We start from the raw sequence: 23,537 nt of genomic DNA on the forward strand, positions 1-23,537 counted from the left end.
AGTAAGGAACCATCTCCCCTCCACTGCGCTGGGTGGGTGCCAGAGGAGGCCTGGTGAAGAGCTAGGAAGTCTCCGTGGAGTCCTAATGGGAGCTGGAATGCTCATCCCCACTCCGTTAATGAGGAACTCCCTGTCACTGGAGGCCCCATGGGGAACCTTCCCTTTCCCAGCCAGTGCAGTGTCAAAACACCAGCTAAAACTAAACAACAGCAACAAAAACCAGCTAAAACAACGTTTACATAAGATCTAGCATCTTATAGGGTAAGTTGCAAAATGCCCATATTCTGCTTGACAATCAGTCACCATACCAAGAACCAGAAAAAATACCAAATAACAATGAGAATATTAAGATCCTGATCTTACCTAATAATGAGGGGGAACTTATATTAAAACAAATGAGATTTAATTTCACACCCATCAGACAGAAGCTCATATTAATATCAAGATTGTAAGTAGTATGATACTCACCTGCCATTTATTAAAGTCAGGTCAATGTGCTGAAAATAAACTGACCAAAAACAATTCCCTGAAAGCCCTCCCAGTCTAATTATTTTGCTGAACTCAAATCATCATAGAGCAAACTTGACTTTTTCCTAATTTTTCAAGTAACATACATTCACCAAATTGATCAAAATCTTGTTTCTCTGGATGTCTTAAGAGACAGTTCAAAATGTTGAGTGAACTATAATTTGTAAGCATTAAAATTTGAGGTGCTGAGCATGTCGCAAATAGTTTTTAAAAATAGTCTGTGGTTTATGTTTTCCAATACCTTTTCAATCCATTTTACAGTTTTTCCTATTTTCTTAATGCTCGAGTTTGCATTCTTCAATGGGAGAAAATGGGGAGAAATTATAAGTAAGGCAAAGGATTTTGGTAACACATTGCAAAAAGAATATAGATAATTCACAACTTAGAACAAAATTAAAATGTGGTTCATATTGCATAATTTCTCCAGAAGTTGAGACACATCTTTATTCCTTCCCAAGATCCCTTAAACCAGATGGGGCTTAATGCCTTTCTTTATCTGGTGAAAACCTTCTCACCTGTACATAAGCCACATGTATATTACAGTTTCTGGTCCCTCTCTCCCTATCCTTTCCTTATCTGTCCTATCCAACAGATGATTTCTATACCTTTGGGGTCAGAAACTAGCTCTTTTATCAGTTTGCATTATTACTCACTCTTTTTTTAAATAAAAAAAAATAAAGGCTCTGTAGTTTCTGCTTTAAGTTTTAGTATTTAACAAGTGGAACAGAAATTTGGATTTCAGAAACACTTTTTTTTAAATCTCTCTGTAGAGAAAACAATGACTGTGTCCAAGACAATTATCTCAAAATTTTATCTATTTAAGAGGCTGCAGTTACCTAACTCCAAGTTTATATGTCCTGCCTCTCAAAACTGAATGTAGAAAATTATCAATACTTCCCAAATGGTAGAGAAAAAGATAACAGTACAAAACTTTTGAAAATGATCAGTCTCAGTATGTTAAAATATTACTCTTTACAAGAATATTTGAACAAATATGCACCTTTACCTTGGCACATACAAAACCTCAATGTCACTTTCTCATATCTCTATTTCTACCATAGGTAAGAAATTTTAACACTAATGAAATCCTTCTGATAGCATAGAACCTGGCTGTTATTTAGTAAGACAGTAAGAGCACAGCTACAAACGCAGCACAGTGCAAAATAAAAAAGAGAATATGAAATTTAAAATGTGCAATTTTTGTCTTCCATGAGTTCATAAACTAATACAAGAAATACACATTTGTGTAAATACCAAACATAATGCAAATGCTTTGACAGAAGTACAAACACAATACTATGTTAGATATTAATTCCACGTGATGCAATTTGGAAAGTAAACTGAGAACTGAGTAATAGTTAATTGGGTTCAGAGAGAAACAGAATATTATCTCCAGGCTCAAGTGAACATTAAGGAAACAAATCATTTAGGATGAATGTAAGAAAAAATTGTTGAGCAGAATGGGAACCAGTCTTAAGAATGTACTGAATGATAAGTAAGATAGTTAAAATTCTAGTACAAGTAGCCTAACCTATTTATATATTTATAAATATATATTTATTTATATGCATATATTCAGACATATATATTACTATAGGGCTAATTTCAATGGAAATTGACTACCAAGACACAGAATAGACATTTCCCACATGTAATACATCAACTTTAACAAAGATTAGTTAGACCTGACTTGAAAGCAGTTATTCAGTGCCACAGACCTTATATTCAAGTCAAAAAATATGGATAGTGACATAATGCATTCTACTAACTCACCCCTCTTACCTACTTCTTCCTCCTCTACTCCTCCTCTCCTCTCTCTTCCTTCTCTTTCCTCCTGTCTCTTCCCTTCTCTTTCTTTCCCATTTTTCACCCTTTCTCTCTCTCCCCCCCAATTTCCTCCTCCTCTTATTCCTTTCTGTTTTTCTCTTTCTCTGTTTCTCTTATTTCAAATACATCATCCATTGGAGAAATTTATACAGACTACATCTGACTCACCATCCAAATTTATTAGCTTTAATATTTAGTCTTATATAAGCCTGATTTTAATGCATTGTTTATGCCTTACAGATATATATATTAAGAGGCCTGTTTACATTTCCTCATCCTCTTGTCAAAAATATCAATTATCCAAATTTGAATTTATTATTCAAATATATATACATACATACATACATATATATAGTAATGTAGGGTTGTTATCATTCTGAAATTTGCTTCATGGAAACTGATTTCGGGGAGATTTTTTGTCTCTTTGATTTTTAAACTCTATTTTGAGAGAGAGAGAGGTGTGAATTGGGGAGAGGGGCAGAGAGAGGAAGAAAGAAAAATCCCAAGCAGGCTCCCCACTATCAAGTCAGCACAGAGCCCAATGTGGGGCTTGATCCCAGGAACAATGAGATGAAGACCTGTGCCAAAATCAAGAGTCAAATGCTCAACCTACTAAACCACCCAGGCCCCTCTGATTTTTGATCAGTTTGTCCATGTTAATACATGTATGCAGCTCAAGTTCATTCATATTTATTGCTCCACATCATTTCATTGTAAAAACCACAAAGTATCTCACAGAGATTTCAATTGTTTCCAAGTGATTGCTTTTATAACTAAGAGTGATAAATATTCTTGTAATATTTTCTTGTTATTTGTGTGACATACCTATAGGTGGAATTTTAGGATAACACATGCTTTTTTATTATTGATAAGATCACTCTCAAAAGTGACTCTATCAAATTACATTTCTTCCATCACTTTGTGAAGTTTCCATTGTTGGACACCTAAACTACATTTGTGATCATCATACTTTCAAATTTTTGTAAATTATTTTTCTTAAAAGATTTTTAATGTTTATTTATTTTTGGGAGACTGAGAGACAGAATGCAAGCAGTGAGGAGCAGAGAGAGAGGGAGACACAGAATCTGAGGCAGGTTCCAGGCTCTGAGCTGTCCGCACAGAGCCTGATGTGGAACTTGAACTCACGGAGCGGGGGATCATGACCTGGGCCAAAGTTGAACGCTTAACCAACTAAGCCACCCAGGAGCCTTGTAAATACTTTTTAATTTGAAATTTATTTTTGTGTTTCATGGATTGTAGAAAGACTGTGAGCATCTTTTTATAGATTTTTTTAAAAAACATTTCATTAAAAAACATTTTATTTTCCCTCTTCTGTGAATAATTAATTCACATTCTTCACTCTTCTGTTGGGTAATGATATATTTTCCTTTTTTGTTTGTAGAAGATATTCAAATGCTAGCTATAATTCCTTGGTCATTAATTATTTATTTAAGGTTAACTTCCATTAGGTACTTTGCATGAATTATGTATGGTTTATGGTGAGTTTTTTCATAAAGTTAATCTAGCAAAATTTATCAACCTTTCCTATGAGTATTTTGTCCTGTTTCTAAATATTTAGGTCATAACAATATTCTATATATTTTCTTCAAAAATGTTAGAGTTTTGTTTTTTGAAATTTATAATTATACATTAATCCAAAATACTTTCCTTGTATAGTGTTATATCAGAATCAATTTATTTCTTATGGAAACAATAGACTTAGAACACTATTGGAAAGTCTATGTATTCTCCACTAAATTTTGTCATGAAAGTAGTTTTCATCTAGATGCTCTATTTTATAAATTAGAAGAATTTGTTGGTCTAAGAGTCAATATCACAATGGCTTAATTATTACAGTTTTATTATTTATATTTATTTTTACATAAAATCTTGCTTTGCAGAACAGCATGTGCTGTTCTTTTTTCCAATAGTTACCCTTTCTTAAAATAGCATTGATGATTGTTAGCTTATGTGCCATACAAGTAAATCTGTCAATTTCCAAGGAAAAAGTGTTTAGAAAAATTCTATCAAAAATACAAGGTTAGATTAATTTGGGAAAATAATTAGTATTATACTAATAAAATTCAATCTTATAGAGAAACTCCTATCTCATAAAGTGGTGTTATTTTACACACTACTGTTAATTTTGAAGAGTTTCAATGGTTCCACATACATACTTGCAAAAACTGTGTGTATCAGGCTACTTAACTTTAGGGATAATTTTAGTTTTTAAGTGTTTATTTATTTTGAGAAAGAGAGAGTAGAGAAGAGGGGCAGAGAGAGAGAGAGAGAGAGAGAGAGAGAGAGAGAGAGAATCCCTAGCAGGATCTCCTCCATTAGTGCAGAGCCCAGTGCAGGGTTCAATTCCATGAAACATGAGATTGTGACTTGAGTCAAAATCAAGAGTTGGATACTTAACCAATGAAGTCACCCAGGCTCTCCAATGGATATTTTTAATTGAGGGGATATATAGTGGTTTTAATGTTTTTTAAAATTTCTAATGGTTTTATTTTTAATTTCTCTATTATCTAGTACTACACAAAGTTTTCTCTGGTTATTGGCCATTTTCAAATCTTTATTTGTGAAATATCTGTTCAGGTTGTTTGGCCATGTGAAGATTGTCTTATAGTTATCAATTTATAAAAGTTGTTTATGTATTCAGAACACAATTACTTTTCCATATCCATATACCTCCACCTGTTATAAACCTACATAAACATGTATTACACATATATAAATAATTATCAATATTCACAAAATATTTTCTCCAAGTTATGCCTCCTCATTTCCTTATTTACTCTCTTAAGGCAGTCTTTGAGTATTAGAACATAGTTTTAATGGATATTTTTGCTGAATATAAGCAATTTTCAATCCATTCTGTTTAATCTTTTTATTCTTTTAGCATTTTAAAACATTACATTTTATGTTGGCTTCTATTGTTTCTGGTAAAAAATAAATCAGTCATTATCATCATTATTGTTATCTTTGTAATGGGATTTTTCTCTAGGTGTATTTATCTTTAACTCTGGTTTTCAGCTATTCACACATGATGTGTCTACATATCTTTTACTTTGTATATCTTCAACTTTAAATATGTAGAGTTTCTTAGATATCTTGGTTGATGTTTTGCATCACATTTAAAAAATTCAAGTCATGGGGTGCCTGGGTGGCTCAGTCGATTGAGCATCCGACTCTTGATTTTGACTCACATTATGATCCCAGGATTGTAGGGAGCTCTGCATTGGGCTCCCTGCTGGGTGTGGAGCCTGCTTAAGAATCTCTCTCTCTCTCCCTCTGCCCTACTGCCCCACTCATGCTCTATCTCCATCTCTAGAAACAAAAAACAAAACAACATGGTCATTATTTTTCAATAGCTTCTCTACTCCATAATCTCACTTGTCTGCCCTCGGAATTAAATTAAATTTTGTTAAACTAACCTTTCCTTTTCTGTGTTCAATATGTTGTTAAACCAATTGTCATTTCCTTCTTATTTAGATTTTCTAATCTTTTCCTCAGATTTCTATATCTTCATTTATTATTCCTTCTTTTCCTTTATTTTACATATTTATAACATGTATCAAAATATTTGCTAATTGTAGTAAGTTCATAATAAGTAAAGTTTGTGTATAAGTCAGTTTCTATTGTCAGTGTTTGTATGGACCTAGGTTACCTTGATCAGTGGTATGGTCCTTTGCATATTTTCTTATATTTTCATAATTTTCATAATAAACCGGTATCATAACCCAGATACTGGTTTAAAATAGTAAGGAATTATAATTGTTGTTTTGTTTCATTAATTTCCTCAGGATTGGAAGTCTTTCCACTTTACTGTGACAGACCAGAAGGTCTAATTATTCAGATTCTTCCTGGAATTGTATTAAGCCGATGATGACCTGGAGCTATAATTAGATTGACTTCACCTGTGATTAGACCAACTTTCCAATGCCTATGCCCTTAACAACTTTTTGACCTTGTAAGTAGGTATTTAAACTGGGAGATCAGCAAGCTGCAATATTACATATTTTTAGTGAATATACTGATACAAGTCCAGCAAGATCCTAGAATTCAAGAATGGAAAAAATATATACAGGATCTTACAATTTCTTTCTGTTTTCTTTTCACTTGGATGGGTAGATTGTTCAGGCCTAGTTGCTTGCTTTTATATTTGATACCCTTCAATGTCTTGACAAGCCATTGACATTTTTGCTGTTTTTCTCCATTTCTGTGAACATTCCTACTAGCTTAGCCAGGCTGTTTCTTTATATTCTGTATATAACAAGTCAGGCATGCATCTTTTAATGGAAGCTGCTACAAAGTATAAATTGTTTCTTTCTCTCTGGAATTGAATTAGCGAAGGTTTCTTTGCAACGTTTTTCTTTGTTAGGTCATAAAATATTTTGACTTCTTAAAATATTCTTGTGACTGAGGCACCTGAGTGACTCAGTCGGTTAAGCATCTGACTTTGGCTCAGGTTCATGAGCCATCTCACGGTTCATGAGTTCAAGCCCTGCAATGGACTCTGTGATGCCAGCTCAGAGCCTGGAATTTGCTTCCATTCTGTGTCTCCCTCTCTCTCTGCCCCTCCTCTGCTTATGCTCTGCTTATGCTCAAAAATAAATTTAAAAAAACATTAAAAATTAAAAAAAGCATATTCATGTGATTACCATAGATGCACAGGGTTTCTAGATTCTTCTATATCCTACTCATAATCAAAATCTCTACTATCTAGTTTTAGGTTATTTTACCTGGGATGATAGTGAGAATGCTAGTTATAAAATTAGTGATTTACTGGTTTGTATCGTAGTTAAGGGAGTGTAGTTGCTGCTCTCTGCCTTCATTCACCTATTGCTTGCTATCAGCATTCAAATCAAGATATAATTTTTTTAGGAGAAAAAAATCTGAATATCCTTGACTAATTTCTTCTGCCTTCTTACTTAATAGCTTAGCAAGAAAGCATGTTTGAGTATCATTTCAAAACAAACTGCTATGAAGGTAACTACCCTGGAGGTACTACTTTCTAACCAAGTCTTTATTATAACAAGGAATCTTTATCTCGACTTCCCTTGAAGTCTACTGACAATTAGAGATGTAGGATTTTTCCATGGACCATAATTCATATTGTGTACAATTTAGTTATGCCCTGATGCAGCACACACCTCTGTGCAGTCAATGAGTTCCCCCCTTTTTCTTGCATGTTTTGCAATACTTCCACTTCTTTTTATTCTTTAATATTTTTCCCTTTTCTTTTTTAGGGGAAGAGAGAGAGAGCATGAACGGGGAAGAAGAGAGAGATAAGCAGGTTCCACACTAAGCATGGAGCTCCACACAGGGTTCAATTCCACAACCCTGAGATCATGACCTTAGCCAAAATCAAGAGTCTGATGCTCAATCAACTGAGCCACCCAGGTGCCACACAATACTTCCACTTCAAAGTTTTATCCAATAAGCTCTATTTCATGTTGGAATATGAGATATTACACCAAGTACTGGGTGTGTGCATGTCTATTTTATAAGACAGATGTTATTTTGTGACCTTCTCATAGGGCCTGGGTCAACCTCACTCTTTAACTTCAAGCAGTAACTTCGACTTTAAAGTATCATTCTGCATGAATCATCTTAAGACCCGTCATGGTCAACCATCGATACCCTTCATGATTCAAAATCCTGATTATAATTTTTTTTTTTGCTTCCAAGTATGACCCAGTGTGCCTTTGGGTGTAGTCTGATTTCACCATTTCACACTTACTTTCCTTTCTGTCTCCTCACTCCCATGAAATGTTTAATTTGTTTTTAAATGGAGCAATAAATAAAAAGCATGAAAGCTAGATACAGACTACCTTAGACATAAATTATCTCACCACTGTTAGCTGCATGATATAATTTAACTAATAAATATCAATAATACCTAACTTAAAAGACATCATAGGAATTAAATGAAGTATGTATATGTTCAAAGAATACCTAACACATTCTAATCATTAACAATAATAATCATTTTTACATTATTACATCTTCTATCAATAAGTGCTTGGAGTGGAGGGGGATTAACAGAAGAATTTCTTTTTGGTGTTGCATCTATCATCCTTTATTCTCCCCTCTTTATTCTATTCTTTAATTTTTCATGTGTAAAACACACACACACACACACACACACACACACACACACACACAAGCCCAAAAACCAAAGAACAACAAAAAAATGTACCTATAAAATCATATTGTTAGTTCTAAAAATCTCCAAATAGTCAAGATTGTCACCCCACTGGTAGACTAGATATTCTGGGAGCTCTCCTATTAAATTACATAAAATACACATTTTGATGCATTCTTGTGTTTATTTGTAAGCAATAAAATTTTCTAAAACCTAAAAATAAGTTAAAAAAGAAAAATATGGGAAGAAAGGCAGAAAGGTAAGAAACATTGAATTAAGTAGGTGAAATCTATGCTGAAAGCAGGAAGAAGTACAAAGAAAGCAAGTTAAAAAATAAGAAGCAAAGTTAACCTCATGGCGAAAGTCTATATCAGAATGGACTAAGCATTTGTCCAAAGGGAGATGGGGAAGGGATGCTTGAAGAAAATTAAAATGGCTCTTAACAGAAGCAAATGTAATGCTTCTCTGAATAAAAGTATCTTAATATAGGCCTTTAGTATTTTTAGGATCAATAAAATTTGAATTCAAACTAAATTAGAAATCACAAGATTCTGGACTCTGTGAATAAGAGTGACCATAAACAGCAAGCAGGAGCTGTAAATATCCAGACTCTAGATATGTTATGACCAAAAATAATATATAATGTTAAGTGTAGCATTCCAGACTTAAAATCCTACTGGATAGTTTGTATAGTAAGTTAGATACAATGGCAAAAACCACTCAGAATGTAGCACAGAGAGACAGAGAATGAATATATGAAAGAAAAGTTAAGTGACCAAGAAGATAAAAACCAAAATGAATATGCAAATTATTTGAGGTCCCAAGAAAGAAAATATAGACTATGGAGAAGAGGCAATGATTGAAAACATAACACTAGGCATTTTCCAATCTTATTCAAAAGTATAAATGTATAGTTATAGAAATTAACTTTAATATTAACAATGGAAAATTGCTCAGAAGTTCAGGTATCAAATGCATATTTTAACATTCAGTAATAAGAAAAGGTCATGTACCAAATAGAAACAATTAGGCTGATAATATAACTGTTGTTATTATGTTGAAATCAGAAGATTATTTTGAGAAATTGCAATTAAACCTAAAATTGTGAACTGACTAAAACTATCTTTAAGACAAGGTGAAACAAATAAGTTCAGGTGAGCAAAAATTGGTAGATTTGCTTCATATATTATAATATGTTTAGATCACTTGGCCACATTATACCTTGTTCCCCCAAATTTCCTCTTTCTAAATATGTTTTAAGTGGTATATATTGTTTAGTCTTTTGGCTGTAACATTCCATACATTCTAAGCATTTTGACTAATGCTCAATGTCTTTATTCCCTAGTATAGTCTTATACAAAATGATTTCACTGCATCAAAATCTCTGTCTTAACCTATGCAATTCTCCACAATTCTTGGAAACTACTGATCTTTAGTAGTCATCTGTAGTATTTACCTCTTTCAAAATACTGTATAATTGAAATAACAAAGCATCCAGGTTTTTCAGACTGGTCTTTTTCACACAGCAACATGCATTTAAGATTAATTAGTCTTTTTTGTGGCTTGGTAATTTATTTTCTTATTAATGAATAATATTTTATTGCATGTTGCCACAATTGGTTTACACGTTTTCCACTATCCAATCCACTGAAGGAAATCTTGGTTGTTTCAGATTTTAGTAATTATCCATACAAATGCTTTGAATATCTTAGTTGGGTAAATGCGGTAACTTAGTTGGGTAAATACCTAAGGACATGATAACTTGATTGTAAGAAAGATTATGTTTAGGTTTTAAAACTGCCAAACTGCCCAGACAATTTCACAGTTCGTGAGTTCCAGCACCAAATAAACTATTTATTTATTCATTATTGAATAAATTTACTAACTAAACTTTAAAAATATATTTCCCCCATCTATGGCTTGTCTTTGTAGTCTCTTAACAGTGTCTTCAGAGAACAGAAACAATTTATTTTAATAATGTCAGACATCTTTTTTTTCTTTTAGGGATTTCATTATTGGTATTGTATTTAAAAACCCATCACCAGGGGCGCCTGGGTGGCTCAGTGGTTAAATGTCTGGCTTCAGCTCAGGTGATGATCTCCTGGGTTCGAGCCCAGCGTTGGACTCTGTGCTGACAGCTAGCTAAGCCTGGAGCTTACTTCAGATTCTGTATCCCCCTCTCTCTCTGACCCTCCCCTGCTTGCACTGTCTCTCTCTGTCTCTCAAAAATAAATAAAAAACATTAAAAAAAAAACCTTTTAAAAACCCATCACCAAACTCAAGTTCATATAAATTTTTCTCCCATCTTTCCTTCAAACATTTTTATAATTTTTAAATTTCAGTATAAGATCTATTTTAGGTAATATAGCTGTAAACAATAAAGTTTGTATATTTTGCATATAGATATTCAATTGTTTCACTACCATTTCTCTAAATGACTATTCTTTTTCCTTTGAATCACTATTTCTCCTTCACTTATTATCATTTGTCTATATTTATGTGAATCTATTTGTGAGCTCTTTAACATATTCCATGGATAAATCTAGCTTCCTGCCCAGGCCTTTTGCCTATACTTTCACTTATAACTCACTGTCTACTTTAATGTAGACATATATATGTCTAAAAATCGGGTAGTTTGTGTTTTCCATCTATGACCTTTATCTTCAGTATTGTATTAGCTATTTTAGGTCTTTTGCCTTTCCATATAAACTTTAGAATTGGTTTGTTGATATCTACAAAATTGCTTTCTAGGGCTTTGTTTAAATTGCTTTGAGACTACTGATCAAATTCAGAATTGACATCTTAATAATACGGCGTCCCCCAGACCAGAAATATAGTACATCTCTCCACTTATTTAAATTTTCATTGATTTTTTTAACTGTGTGATTTTTTAAAAAATGTGATGTTTTAAAATGCATTTTCTAGTTTCCCACATATAAATCTTTTAGAAGTTTTGTTAGGCTTCATTTTTTCTGTTACTATAACTATTTAATTATTTTCAAATTCCAAGTCTTACTGTTGGCATATTGGAAAGCATAGAATTTTTATGTTAAACATGTATCCTATAATGTTTCTATAATTGCTTATTAGTCTCAGGAAATCTTTTCTTTTCCTTTTAAGTCTTTGGAATTTTATACATAGACAATCATGTTATCTCTGAACAAAGATGGTTTTATTTTTTTTCCTGTTCTGTCCATATACTTTTAATCAATTTATATTATTATTCTTATAGATTTTCTACATAGGCAATGCCATCTGAGAACATATATATATATATATGTATATATATGTGTGTGTGTGTGTGTGTGTGTGTGTGTGTGTGTGTATAATTTTACTTCCTATAACAAGTGACTTACAGCACTGGTTAGTACTTCCAGTATAACGTAAAGCAATTGTAGACTGGAACATTATTTCCCTGTACCTGATCTTAATGGGAAGGCTTTGAATTTCTTACCATAAGTATGATGCTAGTGGATTTTTTCTTTTTTTTGTAGATAGTTTTTATTAATGTCTGGAAGTTTTCATCTATTTGTGGTTTACTGAGAGCTCTTAAAATTATAAATGATAGTGGATTTTTACCAAATGTGCTTTCTCTATACTGATGTGATGGATTACAAGAATTGATTTTTTTTTAAAAATTTAATGTTTATTTATTTTGAGAGAGAGGGAGAGAGAGGAGAGAGAGAGAAAGAAAGAAAATGGGGGAAGGGCAGAGAGAGAGAGAGAGAGAGAGAGAGAGGCAAAGAGAGAGAATCCCAAGCAGGTTCTAGGATGTCAGCACAGAGCCCAATGCAGGGCATGAACTCATGAACTGTGAGATCATGACCTGAGCCTATATCAGGAGTTGAATGCTTAACTAACTGAGCCACCCAGGCACCCCTAAAAATTTTTTTAATGTTGTACTAACCTTGCATATTTGGGATAAATCCTACTTGGTCATGGTGTATAATTCTTTTTACACATTGTTGGATTCAACTTTATGATATTTTGTTGAGGATTTTTATATCTTTATTCATGAAAGGGAGTGGCTCATAGTTTCTTGTGGTGTTTTGTCTGATTTTGGCATTAGTGTAAAGCTGACATCATAGACTGAATGAGGAAATATTCTCTTTGCTTCTATCTTCTGAAAGAAATTGTAGAAAACTGGTATAATTTCTTATTTACATATTTCAGTCATTATTATCTCAAATATTCCTTCTACTTCATTCTCTCATTCTTCTCCAGCTGGTATTTCAATTACACATATGCTACATCTTTTGAAATTATCCGTCAGTTTTTGGATTTTCTGTTCTGTTTTCTTTATTTTTTTTTCTCTTTGCATTTCTATTTGTGAGATTTCTCTTGACAATATCTTAAAGCTCTTCATTTTGTTTTCTTGGCCATGTAAAATCTCCTTATCAAAGAATTCTAATCAAAGAATTCTTCTTTTGCTTGCAGTGGTCTTCATTTCTAGCATTTCCTTCTAATTAATTTTTTAAAAAAAGCTTCTGTCTCGTTGCATGCTGTTCATTTTTCCTACTATAGCCTGCAACATATTGATCATTGTTCTAAATTCTCACCCCACAAATACCAATATCTATATCATATTTAAGTCTTGTTTTGATGCTTGCTTGTCTTTATAAACTTTGTCTTTTGTTACCTTTTGGCATCCCTTGTAATTTTTTGTTGAAAGCCAAATATTTTTTTTGAGTGATAGTGATTGATGTAAGTTAGCCATTAATGTGAAGACTTGCATCAGTCTGTCTAATATTTAGGCATTGTTTAATATTTGCAGCAGCTATATATTCCAGAGACTTTACATTCTTCTATTGTTCTTGTCTCTTCAATTCTTTTGGGTCTGAAATTCCCTAAATACTCCTCCTAAGAGAGAGTCTGTTTTGCAGCTTTTTCAACTGTAATTCACTATTACGCTGGGGTTCTGTTGGTGTTGGTAAGATGCAGAGAGAAGCATTCTATAGTCTTTCAATTAAACCTAAGTTTTTATTGATTACTGTCTCTGGCTCATGACATTTACATGACTTCCTTGTGTGTAGCTTCCCTCTCTGTCAGGCAAGACAAGAAGGCTAGAGTGAACCAGAGTGAAAATAATGCCCTTTCTCCACTGCTCTAGGACAAGACTCTGATATCAATTTTCCCCCTCGGAAATAAATCTTTATTACAGAGAAGGTTCTAGGAGTGTTTCACAACACTCCTGCTAGAACCACCAGGCTATATTTCTTAAATTTTTCCACAGGAACCTGGTAGAATTCCTGGTGGTAAAACCCAGGAACATTTTAGTGCACTTTTTCACTCTCATACTCACAATTGAGTTCCTAGCGATTCATCAAAGTCACCATTTAAGTATTCCTACCAGTGTATGGTTCCAGCTCTAGCAGCTTTTGCTTAGGTCTCAGCTCTGACTTTCTGGATTTGCTTCTGGGAACTTCTTTATCTGACTGATCAAAGAAGAGTCATTGATTTTCAGTTTGTCCAGCTTTTCTTTGTTATAAGGAGGAGGGTAATAACTCCAAACTCTTTATATGTCAGACCTGAAACTGAAAATCCCAGATGGTTTTTAAAATCTAATAATAAAATATTAAGGAAAATTATATATAAGAGGAAATCTTTATAAATTACTTTGTCCTATTCCCATGTTATATCAGCTTAGTTTTAAGTCCCTGTATCTAAGGGTCAACAATGTGGTTAGTTGTATTTTCATGTTGATTTAATAAAACCATGAAAGCAGAAGAAAAATTGGACTCAAATGACTTTGTAATTGAAATTCTGTAATTAATAATGTATGTTCTCCTTGTGTGGATAGCCAAGGAACTAAATCCTGGATTAATCTTACTGCCAGTTACATTTCAAAGAACATTTGGGGGAAAATATGGCTAAAACTTAAAAATTAAAAGACGTTTTCCCCTTTATTTTCTCATTTGTAACAATCTATTTTGCTAGTTTATTTATTCAGTATGTTCACATTTATAATCACTCGTTGAGTGGTGCTTCTATTTTGGCCTATTCTTTGCATGAGTTTAAATCAAGATAATAAAAAACAACTGGTAAGTCAGATTTTCTAAATTCTCTTTTGAGGTGTAGAACAATAATAAACCCCAGGAACACCATGCTGTATTTCATAGTGAAGTATTAGACCAGCAGTAGACTTTGTCCTAATTTTCTGCCTCTGGCATTGTGGGGTATATTTTTTTAGTCTGTGATCCCTATCATTAAAGGGTTGGAACGGATATACAGCCAGTTCCACCCACCATACAGATGCAGGAATTGATGGGAGAAAATGAGGCTGAAAATAAGCACCTGTGATTTCAAGAAAATAGAGTTGTCTTAAAGACAATACATTAAGGCAGTGTGAAGGCAAATTATGATACAAGTGCAGTATGTTAGAACACCAGAATGATTTCATTTACTACACATCGCAATAAAAATTGTCTACCTATTGATTTCCAAAAGAAAAACAATGATTAATAATGAAGTATTCATTTTAAAAATATATCCTTATTGCTTGCACATTATCTGAAAATGCTTTTCTGTTGGTCAAAGTCCATATTTTGATATTAAAATAGGGAGGTAGTGCTGGATTTTGGATATTTTCCAAAAGGAAGGAGTCTTAGTTAAGTTGCATGTGTTGTCTTCCTGCTTTCTTTGTATAAAAATAGATATTAATTGGGACTGTGCAAAGCTTTGGGCATTGAGACTGGAAAATGATTTGACTGCTTTTAGGAGTGGTATTCTTTTTGTTGTGGTATGCTGTTGAGCCTTTTGACCTCACTTAAAGTCTGTGCTATTGAACCTTAAGATCAATCTACAGAAAGAGTAACTAAAACAATTTCAAAAGTTTTCCTTTCTGTTACTCAAAAATAAGCATCTCGGCATGAAAATTCTTAGTAACATTATTTCCGTTTACTATGTGTTACTGTTGTCTAGAAAAAATTAATAAAGAAAAATTGTCCCAAGGGGCAAAAGTTTAGCCTGTCCCAACTGTAACTTTTAGCATCTTCACACAGACTTCTTAAGAACATTGCTAGTCTCCTAAGCATTTCTGTGAAGGTGGAAGATCTCAAGCCTCAGGATAATGAGGCACGGATTCCATTAGGAAGAAGCAAAGCTTTTCCCAAAGAGACTATTGAGCAGCTTGACAATAAGATAAATTTTCATGGAAAAGATTAATGAGTTCAGAAAGAAGTACTGAGTTCACTTCTTCTTGGTGTAATATTGTAGGGCCTTCTCTTCTTCCAAAGACAAAAGCATTCAGTTCCCTGCTGCCATTCCCTTTTTCGGCTTCAATAGTCACTTCATTAAGTGAAACAATGCTGTCACCATCCATCATGTGCCAGTCTTTAATTCCCAGTACAGTCTACTACTCTGCAATCCCAAAATACAGGTCACAGTTTCCATCTGGATTTGCATTTTCATCTATGAATTCATAATTTCCATGAGTTTTAAAAGAATATTAAAAACTCTGGAGTGAAAAGGAACAAGTACATGTTTCTTTTTAAAATTCAGTTTCTAATACAGTAATTCTTTTCATATTTATTTACTTTGGAAAGAGGTCTTTATCTTTTTTGTTAACTGATCTACTCCAGTCTCTGGAAGCATTTCTTGAAACATAGTAGGCCTCTGACAAACACATTGGATTCACTGGAATAAAAGTCATATCCTTGGGAAACACAGATACATGCAAGGCATTTGCCTAACAGTTCCATAATTTTAGCTAATTTAGTGCATATTAAACAGTGAAACTATTGAAAATATATAAAACATATGAGACATATATAAAGGAATCAAAACTGAAAAGACTTAAAAGAATTATAATAAATAACTTAAACACCAAAACAATTTCATGAAAGGTAGATGACCATGCACAACCCAATGGATAATAGAGTGGCAGATTCTCCCTTTGCTTTCTGTTCTCCTTGTCCTAAGAGGCAATTCTGTTATTTCAAGTTCAAAGCTTACAATTATTCTTAAACATATGTTCTTTTTTCCTTATGATTAGATTCATGCTCAATCATTTCCCTGGGACATTTGAAATATAAATAAATAAATAAATAAATAAATAAATAAATAAATAAATTTACAACAGAGGTCTGATTTGAACTATAAAGCCTAAACCTTCTCTTCCTTGTCCACTCTACATATACAACTAACTGAATAATTGAGAACATAACTATTAGCTTATGTAACCAAATGATTAAGATGATGCTTCTAAATGCTTGCAAGAGGAAACACCTGGTGCTACATTGTCCCTGTATTTTATTTGAAGATAAATGAGTATGTAGGATCAATTTTGTACTGATTTTTTTACTCTGTTCTCAGTGGTCAATCTTTATCATAGAAAATCCACTCCTTTTTGAACCTGATTCTGATTCACCTCTTAGTCCTTTCTCTTATAGATTGCACGGTTATAGTTATTTCAAAATTTCTCTGTTTTGACTGTTTTGACACATCTGTTTTGACTGAGGCCTTAACTAATACCCATGTCATAAAACTGCTTATGAGGAAGGATACATGCATGCATTCAGGGTATTAGAGCTTCATTGAGCTCGTTGGGAAAGATAGCATATGATAAGAACAATCCTTTGAAGGCCTGGACATACTGGCTGCTTGTGAAACAGAAGGAAAAAGAATACTATCTTTGTTCCCCAGCACTGCTGTAATGAAGCATCACAAACTGAGTGACTTAACCAGAAATCCTAACAGTTCTGGAGTCTAGACATTCAAAATCAAGTGTCCACAGGGTTGGCTCCTTCTGAGGGTTTTAAGGAAAGGCTCTGTTCCAGGCTCTGTCCTTTGCTTGTTGATGGCTTCTTCCTAGGTCCCTTCACATTACCATCCTTTTACCTGTGTCTCTGTGTCCAAATTTCCCCTTTTTATAAGGATACCAGTGTTACTGGATTGGGTCTACCCTGACAATCTCATTTTAGTCTGATTATATCTGCCAAGCACATCTTTCCAAATAAGTCACATCAGACACACTGGAAGTTAGGATTCCAACATATGAATTTTTATGGGACATAATTCAACCCACAATTTATGCCATGAAACTACATTTGATGTGGGCTTGAGAACTGTGGACTCCAAATAGTATTCTCTGGCATCCTGCATGACAGCAGATGGTTCTTTTCCTCTTTTCTTCCTTCCTTTTTTCCTTCCTCTCCTCTCTTTCCTTCTTTCTTTCTTTCATGAAAGACATTCAACATGAATAAGATAATTAGCATTTAGCCTATGTGGTATTCTTTTGAGTGTTTCTGCTGCCGCTTATGTTATTGCTACATGTAAGTGGCTGTATTCCTAACCCTGGCTTTGTCTGAACCTTCTTAATATGTCATGCCAATTGCACATCAAAACTGCTTGATAAACGGAGGGGTAGATAGAATCATTTCACACTCTGGCCTCTTAACATCCTACTCTTTTTCATGAAGGAACAAAAAGTAGTTTGCTCCTTTCTCACAGAAAGAGAATTTAAATCTTTGGTATTGATTTAAAACAAAAGTTTTTATATATTTGTGAGGTGTACATCCAAGACTTGGCAGCAGCATGCCATTTCCTTCTCTCATAATCAAAGCTATTAAACACTAAAGACTTAAAAAAAAGAGGACTATTTAAGAAATTGGAAATGTGACAAGCGTAATACAAAAGTCATGTCTTGGAGAGCACCTTTGTTCTCTACTTTTTCATTCTTGGTCTCGACAAGACTGTATTGTCTACCAAAAATTCCTTTCTGGAGTTAGTGGTATTTTTATCCCCTAACCTAAATTTACAGCCAATTTTTTCTCTACACTTTGAGGTGGAATCTATTATTATCTATAAATATGTATGTGCATGTGTTGTTATGAGAGGATGTCAAAAGTTTAACAGCCCTTTATTTGGCATCCATCGTGGACTGGTATCATGATGTAGGGTTAAGGACATTGGTCCCTGGCACCTTTAACAGTGGGTCCTTAGGAGCCTTGATTGTCACAAAACTGTGGCTCTCTTTAATTGCTCTTTGTATTCTGCTTCAAGTCACTGGAACTTGCTTCTTTCTTCCTGGAGCTTTAATAAGTTGATGGTGATATCTGTACTGTTTGGATCATAGACAACAGTAGAATCTTGCCTGCTTCCACATTTTTGTGATTGTATCACAAACACCAGAATGAACATGGGTCTGGAATATATTTCCACATTCTGTTTCAGACTGCTAAGGCCAGGATGTAGTTTTCAAAACATCCAATCAATCCATGAAATCTTGTGACATGGGCATAAGCAGTTGGGGATATTACTCTAGATTCAAATTCCTTCAAGAAGTTAAAAAAAACATGTATTTGGCCCTACCCAAACTTAAAACACACCTCTCCCTACTGCCAATCTCTCCTTAAATCATTCCAACAGGGTCTATAATGATGCTTCTATAATGCAAATATGAGTCTATTACTTCTCTGCTTCAATTCCTTTGAGTCTCCTCAAAGCCTTTTGATAAAGTCCCAATTCTGTGGCATTTAAGATCTTTCAAGATCTGAGCTCATTTCTTAAAAGTATTGTCCTTGTGTTCTGCAATAGAGCTATCTCAAATGACTAGAAAGATTCTAAATTATTCACTTTCTTTTTCTTTCCCATGTCTTTCTGCATGCTGATTTCTCTGCCTGACTAAAACGTTAGCATATTTTTATGCTTTCCAAGCCAGTTTAAACTGGTGTGTTCAACAATTCAAATTGATATATAATGTGCTATGTACATTCTGGAACTTGGCTGAAAAAAATAAAAGGCTGTAAATATTTTTCATAACTCACTTTAAAAGAGACATCACATGATTATAATTACTTGAAAACATTTTCTGGCAACTGAAAGAGTTCATGGTGCTCTATTCTTCCTTAAAGATTTCACCTAAATTTGAATCAAGTTAATTACTATCACAAGCTTCACAAATTCACTAAAACTATGAGTTAATTCTAGCTTATTAGATGTTCTAAATATTCTTATTGGCATTTCTTGAAAATTTTTTCTCTCCAATGACTATGTTCTGATCATTGTCTTTGAATTATTATTAGTTGGGGAACCTGGGTAGCTCAGCTGGCTAAGTGTTCAACTTAGACTCAGGTCATGATCTTGTGGTTTATGGGATCGAGACCCTGCATCAGGTTCTGTGCTGACAGCTCAGAGCCTTGAGTCTGCTTCAGATTCTGTCTTCCTCTCTTCTCTGCCCCTCTCTCTCAAAAATAAACATTAAACATTTTAAAAATTATTATTAATTGAACCATGGTTATAAAATTCAGTGTGTATTCCATTAAGACCAAGCTACATCTTTTGTGTAGAACACTAAAATGAAAAGAAAAATATATTCACACAACATATTATAGTTAAAATGTTTGAGCTTTCTTTTATATTACTCTGTGAAATAATATATTAAACAAAAGTATTTTTCCACTACTATACAAAAGTTGAAACACTTTTCCAAATAGTGGAACACTTGTGTACATTAGTGGAAAAATACTTATGCCTTACTTCGTTAGCAATTAATCTATTATTAAATGTTATTAAGTGAAAAATGATTTTGTCTTTTCTAAATAAATAATAATTTATAGCTTTCATTTCCCCTGCCCCTTACTTTATTTGCATACAGAAGACAAATATTAATTTTTTCCAAGCACAAGGATATGCTAAAGCATTGAGGAAAGCGGCAATTGATTCATAAATTTTCAGGAACATAGCTAGTTGTGCTGCTGAATATAAAAATAGTTTCTGGCCACCACATGTAGCTGGGACTGAAGAAATGTCAGTACACCACTACATCCCTTATTATAGGATGTAGGGTACTAACATACTGAAATGGTTGCAAGAAACAAGCCCAAGGGAGACAGATTGTCAAGAACTAAGGTCAGTATTTATGATAAGGGAGTAAATATTAAAATGTCCTGATGCCAGTCATGCTCAAAATGCTTCTATTTCACATGTCTGCTAATTCTGATCATGGCTTTGCATTTATTATTTTACAGAGTATTAACAGTATTTGACAGATTGATTTAAAATGGTAGCTTCGGTTATTTTTGTGATACACTTGAAATCTAAGTTCACTAACATAGATGCATAAGAATGTAGTCTAAAATAAAATAGAGAAATAAATAGGAGACACAAAGTGCTGGTGGGATTCACAGGTCAAAGGTCTAAATACAAATGTACTTCTAATTACACCAGCCAATAGTTTTATGCTATATAGAACACAGTGGTTCAGCCAATATGACTTAATTTTCCACAGAAGATTCTCATTCTTAAGCATGTTTTTTGGTACATTTGGTGAGTCAGTGATATTAATTCTGTACCTGAATCAGTGTAGGAAGAATGTGTGCTGCTGTCTCTATTTGTTGTGGTTAATTTAGTAGAAAATAGCTAACCCCTTAGGGTATGTCATGAATTATACCTATTTGCTATTGTCCAATGTTTGGAGGAATGCACAAGGCAAAAATAATTTAGAAACTGACAAACAATGCCCAGGTACTCTCTCTGTAATAGTGTCAACTTGATTCAATTTCTTATTTCCCTGTGCTATAAATTTTCACTTTTCCCTAGTAAAGAAATGTATGCATTGTTTTCCATAAACATACAGCACTTGTTAAGACAATATTTGCACTGGCTATTTAAAATTGCAATTATTGTTTAAGGATTGTTCATTTTGTATTATATTTTCACATTACAAAAGGAGGAGTTGATAAATAAAACACTCTTCACCAGCACTGGATATTCAGGATGGTCCAAACACACTGTGTGGGACTGATATTTTGATTTTAGGGTCAAAATTCCACAGCTTGACACTGACAGAAGGTGGCAAGGCCATTCTGTAATGGGGCCCACAGGATCTGAGAGATCGTAGGTTTGGTGATAGCAATTTTGAACTCTGTGGAGGCCATCAATACAATGAGTCTTAGGGTGGATTAAAAATGAAAGAGTTTTATCTGATCACATACACAAGCATAACAAAGGAAACACAAGGAAACTTTAGGAGGTGTCGGACATGTCTCTTACCTTGACTGTGGTGATACCACAGGCGTTTGCCTATATCCAAACTCATTAACTTGTACACTTTAACATAAGCTGTTCTTTGTATATCAATTATACCTCAATAAAGCTGTTTTTTTCAAAGGGTTAATAAAGAAAGTAGAGGTAAGAACCATGAATTTGTAAGAAAAGCTGCAAGAAAATTTAAATTCTTGCTTTGGTTCATTTGAGTTCAGTGAATTAGTTACTCTGGGGGAATGTTTTCTGCCAGGATTGCTCTGCATGGACAGTGAGAATGCTAGGTGGGGAGTGAGAAACAGAGATTCTCAGAATGTGCGTATGAGTATCTTGTAGCAGGAAAGAACTATTTCCTGTAGTTAGTTGCTCTAGTCACTATTAGTCTTTATATTGGTTTTCTGAGGCTGCCATGACAAAATACCACATGCTGGGTGGATGAAAACAACACGTTCATTCTCTCATAGTTCTGGAGAGAAGTTCAACATCAAAAGTGTTGGCAGGGCCACCCTTCCTTCAAACTCTCCAGGAAAGATTCCTTTCGTCTATCTCCTAGCTTCTGGTGGGTTCGGGCCAGCCTTGGTGTGCCCTGGCTCACAGCTGCATCAGTCTAGTTTCTGCTTCGTCTTCACATCGCCATCTCTCTGTTGAGTTTGTTTGTTTGTTTGCAAAACTCCCTCTCTCTACTAAAGCGCTGTCTTCGGATTCATGCCCACCCCAATCTAGTGTGACCTCATCTTAACTTGATTACCTCTGCAAAGACTTTATTTCCATGTAAGATCACATTCACAAGTACCTGGGGTTGGCTTTTCCACATATCTTTTCAAGGGACATAAATTCAACCCACAGTCATCCCTTTATAACAATTAAATCAGGAATGTAGAGTAGTTATTTGGGAGAAATAATCTGGGAGCAGAAGGAATAGAACAGAATAAGAATAAGTACCTTACAATACACATTTATGAAAATGAGAAAATGTTTTTAACAACATAGAATATTCAAATGATAATGATAACCATATTAACCTAAAGAAAAGGCAACTTTCAGTTAAACTTTTGTTCACATATACTTATTTTTTTTTAATTTTTTTTTAAATGTTTTATTTATTTTTGATACAGAGAGAGACAGAGCATGAGAGGGGGAGGGGCAGAGAGAGAAGGAGACAGAATCTGAAGCAGGCTCCAGGCTCTGAGGTAGTTGTCAGCACAGAGCCTGACGCGGGGCTCGAACCCATGAACGTGAGATCTGACCTGAGCCGAAGTCGGAGGCTTAACCAACTGAGCCACCCAGGCGCCCCAATTCACATATACTTATATGTCACATATACTTCTATAGGATCAATTCCTAAAAGGGAATTACTGTGTAAAGGTAAAATATATTATATATAATATATATGTATATATATATTATATATATGTTCTTTTTAAATAAAAAATTTCCCTTACAAGAAAAAAAAAGAAATATTTTATTTTTGCTTTCAAAGCACACACACACACAGAACTCCTTGTTTAGAAAATTGAATAAAACATATTCTACTCTAGAGTATTTACACAAAGTTTAGTTGACCACAGAATATATTTTATGGGACCACTACTCAAAGGGATTATTACCTTCTTGATAGTTTAATCTCCATTTTACTAGTTCACTGGCAGAGTTAAATAAAATATAGGAAAAAAACTGAGTTTATAATATTGCACTTTAATTATACGTTTCTGAGATTATATTGTAATTAATGTCTCAATACTTAATAATTTTTCAACCATTACTTTAGGACAGTAAACCCACAATTCATAGTTCAAGCTCTTTACTGTAATTTTATTTAAAAACAACCTGACCTCATATCTTCTTGGATTTAATCATTTTTACAGTTTACAAAAAGAAGCAAAATAAAGAAGTACTCACTGATTCAAAATGAAAACAAAAACAAAATTTTTGGTCATATTATGAGGCCTTTCCTGAATGGCAAAATAAGGATTACCTGGGATTGTTGTAAAGATTAAATAATGAAAACACTGTAGAAATATTAGTCCAAACATGGCACATGGGAGGT

The sequence above is a fragment of the Suricata suricatta genome, chromosome 2 (assembly GCF_006229205.1).
Source record: "Suricata suricatta isolate VVHF042 chromosome 2, meerkat_22Aug2017_6uvM2_HiC, whole genome shotgun sequence".
Classification (NCBI taxonomy): domain Eukaryota; kingdom Metazoa; phylum Chordata; class Mammalia; order Carnivora; family Herpestidae; genus Suricata; species Suricata suricatta.